This window comes from Podarcis raffonei, chromosome 7 (genome assembly GCF_027172205.1).
Source record: "Podarcis raffonei isolate rPodRaf1 chromosome 7, rPodRaf1.pri, whole genome shotgun sequence".
NCBI lineage: Eukaryota > Metazoa > Chordata > Lepidosauria > Squamata > Lacertidae > Podarcis > Podarcis raffonei.
In genome coordinates this window covers 54,911,935-54,922,500 of record NC_070608.1, presented here as the reverse complement: position 1 = coordinate 54,922,500, position 10,566 = coordinate 54,911,935, and the positions used below count along the sequence as shown (strand labels likewise).

At 39.7% G+C, this 10,566-nt stretch overlaps 1 protein-coding gene across 2 annotated transcripts in view; it reads right to left on the bottom strand.

Annotated features, from left to right (window-relative positions):
* The window catches only part of ZNF407 (zinc finger protein 407), a 334,843-nt gene that overhangs the window by 194,810 nt on the left and 129,467 nt on the right, over nt 1–10,566 (bottom strand). The window lies entirely within an intron of this gene.

Sequence of the window (10,566 nt, the reverse complement as noted above, 5' to 3'; positions counted from 1 at the left end):
GCTCCCATTGCTCGGTCCCAGCTCCTGCCAACCTAGCAGTTCGAAAGCATGTCAAAGTGCAAGTAGATAAATAGGTACCGCTCCAATGGGAAGGTAAATGGCGTTTCCGTGCACTGCTCTGGTTCGCCAGAAGCGGCTTAGTCATGCTTGCCACATGACCCGGAAGCTGCACGCCGGCTCCCTCAGCCAATAAAGCTAGAGCAACGCCACAACCCCAGAGTCGGTCACGACTGGACCTAATGGTCAGGGGTCGCTTTACCCTTTACCTTTTAAGTGCTTGCCAGTTAGGATTGTTTTAAGGATTATTCTGTTTTGTGTTTCATGGTATTCACTTGTAATGGTTTTGAACCTTGCTAAATCTATCAGTCAGTCAATGACTGTCTGTGTGACATCTGAGGATTCTGTACCTCACATGCAAGTGATGGCAGCACACCACACAATATCTCTACTGAAACTTTAGCGTTGAAAGGAAATGCTGGATAACAACTTGAGGATAAAATGTCCAGAAACCCATGCTTGTTATGCTCCATATTCTACCAAAAAAAAATAAATGGCAATGATGTTTATGGTTTGTGAGCAGAAAATGCAAAGGGCCTGCAGCTCTTCTGCTCATGGTGTGCTTCTACCACAATCTGCAGTCTCAACATGCTGCACACCATGACCACGCCTAAACAGTATTTCACAGGTACTAAAAGACCAGCTGATCTAAAGAAAGATGCAAAGGTTCTGCTTTACGCGTGTTTGAAAACATCACCATTTAATTTTCCCTGAATAGCCTGAAACTAAGTGTAAAACAAAATTCTACATGCCTTTTCCTGTTCCTCCTGTCACTTTGAGGACATTACGGTTAGGGGAAATGAGCATGTAAATGAACTGACTTTTCTAACAATTATTCTGCCACTGAGGTCCAGCACTGAGGGCTTTCTGGCAGTTCCCTCGCTATGAGAAGCCAAGTTACAGGGAACCAGGCAGAGGACCTTCTCGGTAGTGGCACCTGCCCTGTGGAACACTCTCCCACCAGATGTCAAAGAGAACAACAACTGCCAGACTTTTAGAAGGCATCTGAAGGCAGCCTGTTTAGGGAAGCTTTTAATATTTGATGGATTACTGTATTTTAATATTTTGTTGGAAGCTGCCCAGAGTTTCTGGGGAAACCCAGCCAGATGGGCGAGGTATAAATAATAATTATTATTATTATTATTATTATTATTATTATTATTATTATTATTATTATCTTTCCTTCGTATTCTTGGAAACTTTTACAGGTAAATATCTTTATAATACTCATTTTAGAGGTACCTCAGAAGTTATATAGTAAAGTCAAATCGTTCCTGTTATTCTCTGATCTAATGCTTTAATATTTTGTTTGTGCTTAGCATTGCTAAATTCAAGGTGAAGCTTGACAGAAGAGTTATCCTTATCATATTATTAAAATTGTGCAGTACAGCTGGGAAGTGCAGGGGAAAAGGCACTGATAATTGCATGACAAGGTACAAAGCTATACACAGAGCATATTTTACCGGGAGCTAAACCTATAGCACACCTTGTTCAATCTCTGCAATACATGCTTTATTCTAGATTTCCACAATCTGCTCTAAAGTCTACAAAGTACTCCTATACATTTCCTCAAAAATATATGGAAAATATTTCATCTCTAGACTGTCAAAAGATTATGGTGCTGTTTCTTTTACAACATACTCAATAAATGTGTTGTATTATATAAACACTGATCAAAGCAAAGAGTCATGAGAGCATTCATGACACCAAGCATTCTAAATCCATAAATGTCAAAAAGTACCTTGCTATAAATCCCTTTCCATAATGTACTATATACAGTAATACAAAGAAGGGTAGGGGAGAAAAGGAGGAGTCTGAAAAGGATCTAACATCTATGCAACAATCTCCCTTTCCAAAGGCATGTTCAAGATGCACATAAAAAGTGTCAAATCTCTTCCAAACGATACCCTAGACTAGAGCATCCTTCGACCAACCTGGTGCCTTCCAAATGTTGGACTACAACTCCCATTATCTTTCGCCAGCATAGCTTGATAATGATGGAAGTTATCGTCCAGCAACATCTGAAGGTTGTTGGCAAATGATACATTTATCATCACTGCTTGATGAGCTAGGATAACCATTCTTATTTTGTTTCACAAACACACACACAAATCTAACAATACAATTTGTCGCATCGCCTTCAAGAACTGACATGGTGCGTTTCAGAACTAAACTGTAACTAAAAAAAGTGAGGTGTATACTTACAAATTTTATTATATATTCACGTGGCCAAAATCCAGAACAAAGTTCTTGCTTGACTAATAACCATTCACTAATATAAGGAAGTCTTTTGAAAGAGCAGAAATATTCATTTACACTTTTTCTGCTCCTAATCCAACAAACTCAGGGTGTTGTCGTTTGTTTAGCATTTTATTCCCACAACAACCCTTGAAGGATGGTTAGAGTGAGAGATAGTGACTGGTCCAAGGTAACTCAATGAGGTTCACAGCTGAGTACAGAGTTGAAGAGGGATGTCCCCAGTCCTGGTCTGGGATTCTAACTGCTGTGCATCACTGCCTCTAGAACTGGAGACTTACTCAATTCACTTATAAAAAAGAAAGAAAGAAAGAAAGAAAGAAAGAAAGAAAGAAAGAAAGAAAGAAACTAAAGATTTTAAACTAGGACTGCAACATTTAAGGCAATTAATCATTTATATTAATCAATTAAAGTAACACATTTTGATAAACTAAAAATATGCCTCTGATTAATGGGTTCAATTGGGGGGGGAGTTTTAAATAAAAGTATCTATAATAACCGTATGAGTGTGTACAAGAGAAATACTTGTTCTAAGATTATTCTTTCTACATGCATGTATCAACACAGAAAGTATACTTTTTTTGTTTAGAGGCATTTTTTTTCTTATTTACAAATGTATGCATACATTTCACTGCATGAGTAAATTAATGAAAAAGTGCATTAATTCACCCGAGTACCCTAAATTAACAGATGATATGGAAGAACAGGATGTTCAGAGGTTTTTCCACACGAAAATCATGATAAAATCTTTCAGATCTGCTGGATATGATTTGAAACCTAGAGGGCTAGCTAGTCATCTCATGTATATCCCATGGTGTGCACACAGTTTAATTTCCTGAGGGAAGCATTCGGTGGATAGACTGGCAGCTTTTCTTCCCCTTTTTATTATCATCCTATGAGATATCTACAACTACAATTTACCAGGAAGGGTAGTGACTGTTGTAGCTCACCTGTAATGGCATCTCTACCTCGGAGACTTTGGGCATGCTGCTGGCAAATGGCAACATATCAACCAATGTGTGCAGCCGTACAGGTTCTGTGTAAATAAATGTACTCTAAGTGACATCACAGCATTTGGGCACACTGCGCACAGGAAATAGCCAAGTTTATCCCACACAACAAGTTTGCAGGAATTAAGCATGTAATGATATTTATGTCCAAAGAACTGCTCTCCCATAATCTCACTATTACTGTTGCAGACAGCCAAGGCCTTATGTTTATCACCAGTGAATCTAAATGCACAAGGCTGACAAGGAGACTTTTCTAAAAGGGGAGAGGATATGATGAGTGTGGGGACAACAGCCAGTCCTAGAGTTCTCTTCCTAAGAAACATAACCACATAGAGACACTCTAAGGCAGACAAGCCATTCACACAAGGGTGTGGTCATGGCATCCTTTATAATGAAAATGGCAGTGGATATGTAAATAAAATAGCTGGTTTATGCCAAATTCCTTCTTCATGTGGTCCTATAGTGAAGTGCATGACGCAGAACTGTTCAGTAAGTCTTCTTCGTTCATTGAAATAAACACATGAATTAGTCAAGTCCATTAGCTCTGCTGCCCCTAATCACCATTCTTTTCACCCTTGTGAAGCTAGGAGCACCCTGCTGTCAGGGACTGGCTGGACACTGAGGAATGGTGGCTGGATTCTGATGGGTGAGCACTGGGAGAAGGTGGGTTGGAGACGGACTTGTAAGAATAGATCAGTGATCTGGGGCAGCCTGTAACAGCCAGGAGATGAAAGTCAGAGATAGGAGAAGATGTAGGATTGGAGAGTGAAGAATAGATTCAGCAGGAGGGGGAGATAGGTTAGGCTGGGGTAGAGTCAAGGACTCCACACCTCCTCCTCACCCTGTCCCCACCTCTCCTGCACCACTGCCTCCCAGGACCGGAAGAGAATTGAAGAGGGGGGGCAGAAACGCATTACACCTACAGACGCCTGCTTTTGCACAGCTCTGATTGTGGAGATACATAAACCGAGGTTGGGGAAAGGTCTCTTTGTTGCGGCAACTGCCTCATCGGGTACACACCCAAGAGTGGCTGAGAGACGTACGAATGAGGGACATGTCCTTTCCTAACTTGTAAGTGTACTTTTGACAATAATGAGTTAATTTCTCACTCTGAACATTCCTTGCCTGACAGCACCATGACATTCTAGGACCTTGGAAAAGCAGCTTTTCTGAAATGCACAAGTTCGTCCTCCGTTTCATGGAGGGTGACAGCAATGGCAATGGGCAAGTGATTACACTTGTACCCAAAGGCCCCCTTCACATGTTTTCTTTCAGAGGAAGAACACCTGAAGAGGGTTTGCAAGTAAAAAAGTACACCCCGGTTATCTGTATGAATCTGCCATTATATTTGGTAGATGCAAAACTCCAGCAGAACTAGGAACAGAAGTTGCAAAAATAATCTCTTGCTCTCCATAGTAAATTCACATTATGTAACTACCTAAAAAATGCTCAGTGCTCATGCTCCTTTTTTGCTAACCATTGAGCACACCCTTCTACACAACAGCTCTTCAAGTAACTATTGCTCCAGTCAATGACATACACAAGTAGTTTCCAGGAATATTACTGACAGTGAGCTACCAAATGTCTAATGCCCTTGAACACAGAGGATAATGTGCCAGTTTTGAGATACATCCAAGCTGACAATAAATCAGTATCACAGTTGCAACAATCTGAAGCAAAATACCTTGGAGGACTTGTTTTCTGTGCGAAAAAAAGTTACATTTTTTATGACAAATCAAACTGGGTAGTGATCAACATGTTCTTCGAAGCATCATGTATTTGTTAAACTGCACAGGCAATGTTATTATTTTAATTACACCAATGCTGAAAATTTTGGTTTTGACCATTATGCAAGTAGAGACTATGGAATCTGTCCATCAGGGCAGGGTGACTTGGAATAAAGGAAGACATTATGAACCCCTGATCAACAGCATCACCAAGAGTCTCTGTGATTTTTCACCCCTGCAGTGATCTCTGAATAGACAGTTATCTGAAGCTTTGCTTCTGAATAAACACGAAGGACAGGAACTCTTCTTCACAATCCTGCATTCAGTTAGAATTGCCTGGCTTGTTTTTTGGCATGTTAAGTGCAAAGCTGCTAAGGAGATAGAACTGACTTCTGAGTCAAGCTTCTTTCTCCAGTGGACAAATAATACTCCATTTTATGAAGCAGGCAAACTTTTATTGGTCTCAGATGACCAAAATACGTGAAATTTACTCACTTTGTTGTGTTGGAAACAATGGACTAGGAGTCCAAACATGCTCTCAATCTCCTCCCATCCTCTCTCAAAACCTCTTTTCTGAATATGCTCTGAAACCCAGGACTTTGTGCAAGCCAGTAACATGTTACTAGCTAAGTTAGATTACCTTTATTACTTTTGTTTTAAAGTCAGTGTGCTTTTTCTTTCCCCCTAACCATTAATCTTTAGAATGCTTTCCACATGTAAAATTGTACCAGATGCAGCCAGTGCAGTGGGGCAACACTGCAGAGCTTCTCTTCTGACACCAGTGCAGCTGCCACTTATCTGGATGGTGTGGGGCAGGAGTGAAATAAGAGTTGCACATGCACACCAGTGAAGCTCCTGCCTGTGTGCTTACACAGCCCAGACCACACCATGCCCATGAGTCTGCCCTACCAGTGACACCAGTCTTGGGAAGCCAACTCTACCACGCATCTCCATTGCAACTGACGACACTCCTGGAGTGTATGGTTGCTAAAGCTACTCCTTGGATGATAAGGTTATTTTATAAGGATTTGTCAAGTTCTCTGTTCACGGGGCTATGGGAATCTATATCCAAAATTTCTCCCTTTATTATTTTCCCCTGGAGCTGGGCCGAAGGGACTTGTGCTGGTTGTCTAGGAGTCACAGTCCTCTAGCAGTTGAACAGTCTAGAGCAGGGCATGAGGTTCATTCTGTCTGGTGGCAACCTATTGTAATTCTTGTCTCACCCTCTTTTTTTGTGGGGGAGGGCAGAGAATCTTATACAAACATGGGAGTCTGCCTGTAAGGAATTGTCTCCCCCAATCACATAAGGTAACACAAGTATGTCTGGGAAACTGGCATGCAAAATCTTGTACGAATCAAATTGCTAGTACATAGAACTGAGAGTACCAGTATGTTCTGAATAAGATGTTCTCGGTAAAATATTGTACTGTACATTGTGATTTGTTCCCCCACATATGACCCCTTTGTTTTAGATATCTGTATGCTTGATCATGCAAGCTGCTTTATGCAGGACATTAATTTGAGTGTTATGTGTCTGCGCATATATATATTTATATCCTTATGAACTTATTTCAATATTCTGTTTTTGATGATAGCCAGAACGACAACATTTTTTGGTCCATCAAACTCCGCTGTACAATTACATGAATTTACTTTTAATAAATTACCATCTTTGCATATATCAGTCAAACCACAAAGGCTAAATACTTGCAAACAAAATGCATTATTAATTTAATTGTCACAGCCTATTTAGCTAACTTCCATTAGTATTTGCTATAATACACAATGTATAAAAGAGCAGAATCAAATTCAAACCATAAAGAAGCAGCTGATTTAATGGGCCTAGATAATGGGTTTGGGGTTTTGTTTTTTGCAGAACTGTAGCCAAAAAACTAGTGTTCTAACAGGGCAAGAAGAAATGGGAAGCTTTGCTCAAGATTACACAGGTACGGGAATGCTATACTATGAAGCTGGATAGATCAAACAACATTCCGCTATATAATGTACCAGACTTAAAAAATTTTAAGTCTATACATTTTCCTGTAAGGCAGTCTAGTACAATATCTTCTGAGTGCCTTCTTTGAAAAACACGTTCCCTCAACAAAGAAGCTCTTAAGAAAATATTTTCTCTGTGTATTTGTTGTGTGTGGGAAGGGGAGGACACAAAAAAACTGTTAGGTGACTTCTGTATGTATTTTTTTTGCAGGTAGGGGCTTGTGAAGCATGGGGTGTGTTTGTGTTTGGGGTGCTTGGAGATTTGGGGGCCCCAAGATACATTCCTTTCAAACTGGGGAGTGGGGGAAGCTCCATTTTAAAATGGAGGAATGAAGTGGGGAAAATATGTTTTGCGTTGCACAGAGGTTTCCCTACCGGAGGAAACAAGTACTTGGGGAGAAAGGCTTTATTTGTGGCTGCAGAGAAAAGGGGAGAGGGAAGATTGGGGGGGGGTTATGTCTCCCTACTCGGAATTTTCAACATTTTTTTTTACTGTCTCCAGGGCTGCTTTGTAACTTGTCCGGGTTGCTCTCTTCTCACTAGCTTTCAAAAAAAGGGGGGGACAAGTTCCATTTTATCAGGGTTTGCTTTAAAATACATTTTATCCTTTGAGGGTCACAACGCAATCCTAGCCTCTATTCAGAAGTAAGTCCAGCTGAAAGCGATGGCATCTTCTCCAAGGTAAATAGGATTAGGACTGCAACCCTAGTTGTGAAGTCATGGTTCAGATCACTTCTCAGCCATGAATTTTAGCCACACCACTTTCTGCTTTAGCATTCTACATCCACATTGCAGGGCTGTTGTGATTACACAAAATGAATTAATAACATATAAAAGAAATAATCATAAAAATGCTAGTCTCTTGCTTCTGTGTTTATATGTCTGGGTTTATGCGAAGGCCTTCAGTGTTTGTGTGAAAACACTGTGTGTGTGTGTGTGTGTGTGTGTGTGTGATATTGAAGTATTTCTTTAAGCCAATCAAAAACTTCCAGAAAGAACAATTGGAAAAAGGTGAGCATTTCAACAATCCACGTACTGCTCAAATCTAAGCCATCACCAGCAAGGGACTGCTAGTGGGAAATTAAATTGTGGCTGCAGGCCTGCCAGAACTATTCAGCTTTACAGAATATTAAGGGGAAATGCCACATTTTCCATGAAAAGAATTGCCAACAGGAAAAACTTCACTTCTATAAACATGTTTGGATCTGCTTTGTGTGTTCTTTTAAACAAATAAAAAAAAACACATATCTGTTGTATCCATCACTAGTTCAGGTAAGGTTTAAGTGCAAAATGTTGGTGTCCTGATCTTGTCTATTTGCTTCTAAGGCCACATGGGTTTAAAATTTGGAAGAAGAAGAACATCATCATCATCATCATGCTATTTTACTGCAAGCTAGTATTTACTGATCTAGTCAAAATGCTTTGAAGTAGTATGGGAGACAGAGAGGAGAAACAGGATCACCCAGAAGGACTTCGGAAAAACAGAAAATAGCAGCCTAACTCCATACCGCTAGAGATTAAAACACTCCTTTATTTTGTTTTTTTATCTGAGGTGACACCTAAAAATCATACCTCCTAGGCTCAGATAGTATATCTGAATACCTACAGTGTGATTCTTTATGGGCCTCATAAGGCTACAATGGTACACATAGTCACAAGGGTGGCATAAGTGACTTCTATATAGTATTTATGATAATTATACAGTAACTGCACCTCAGTAGAAATATATATTTCTAGAGCGCTTGAAATGAAATAAAACATGAGAAGAAAGTGCTGCAGAATCCAATTCTGCTTCCAGAACAGCCATCCTTTATAAAGCAAACTCCTCTAGCTCTAACAGGGTACACCTCTTGTTTCATGCAAGCAGTGAGTTCCCCCATCTCACGTTGTACTTAGCTCAAGATCTTTCTGATATAAAATTATAAATAGTGGCTATGGGAAAGTTTTTCACCCTCTCGCATAATTCTAGAACTCTCATTGGAATGGCGGAAGATTCAGCTGATATAAAAGGGACTAGAAGATAACTAATGACACACTAACTATTTTTAAAGTATCCAGAGATCAACTTGGAAATCAAAAAATAATCCACTCTGAGGAAACTGGGATAGTAAAGAACTGACTAATCCAGTGGCACTTTGAGGGTATCAATAGCTTTATCTGTAATGTCAGCCTTATTAATCGTGTTTGCTTATGACTCCCCATCAAAAAGATAAAGCAAAGAGGGATCTTTTTTGTGAATCAACAGCTTGTTACAAGAAGAAAAAAAGACAAAAATGGCTAAATCTTTTAACTGAAAGAGATAAACAGCTTCAGATATTGGTATATCTCTCAATAAAAAGCAAACATCAAAATTCCCTGAGAACAAATACTCAAGGCAGTCAACGTTAACTGTAATGATGAATTTAGTAGGGAGAAAGTCCCATAATGTTATTAGATTCGAAAACCCTAACTAAAAAAACCCAAAGGGTTCACACTTCACCCCACAAGTTTTCATAAACTTTGTTCATTGCCCATGGTTAGTTACAGAATTAGCTAGAAGTCGATGACCACTATGGTAGGGAGAATTTCAAGCAATTTATTCCTACCTTTCTCTGTGTAGCAAAGCCATCCCATAAGCAACAACTGGGGTTAAAACGGTCAAAGACTTGTGCCTCCACCAATTAGTTGTTGGTACAAAAGAATCCAAGTAAAGTGCCAATGTGGGAATACGAGGAAAACACCTGCTGAAAACTTCCCTGTTCTGCCAGGTCTATGCAGGCAGTTAAGAGTACACCCCCCACAATGGTCTGCTGATGTATTCATTTATTTGCTTTTAACTTGTTTTTACTGTCTGGTTTTATGTTTTTATATTGTTGAAAACATCTGCGATAGATTTTTATGATACAGCGGTATATAAATATTTTTATAAAAAAATAAAAGGCTGAGCCTGATGGGAGAGGTATTCCAAGGGGGCAGCAGGTTGGCAAAGGTGGCTTCAGACCTTGAAATCTTAAATAGGAGCAAATGTTGATTGATTTGGCTATATCAAACAATTAAATGTGTAATTAATGCATAGCTGAGTGGGGGTGTGTCAAACAATAACTTTATTTAAAGAATTCTGGCAGTGTGAGGGGATTTGACTAGATGATCTATAAAAACCCCTCCAGCTTCTAACGAAAGTATTCAGAACAATCAATCCTCTGTTCAACACCTATAACTTTTTGTGGTGTTGTCAAGTGGCTATGTTATACTGTTCATAACACAGAGATGGCAAGCATCTTAATAGCATTCTGCCTTCTCATCTCAAGCCATGTTTTGCCATTGAGTAATAATATATCACACCTGGATTGATGGGAGAGCAAGAGAGAGGCTTGTATTACACACACACACACACACACACACACACACACACACACAGCCATAGCAGCTATTTGGACAAGTGAGTAACAGGTCAAAATTATGTCTATGTACCATTACCACCTCTGCTTTTGCATGCACACAGAAACAAACAAAGATGCAGCTCTGTGTAACATTTTCAGAAC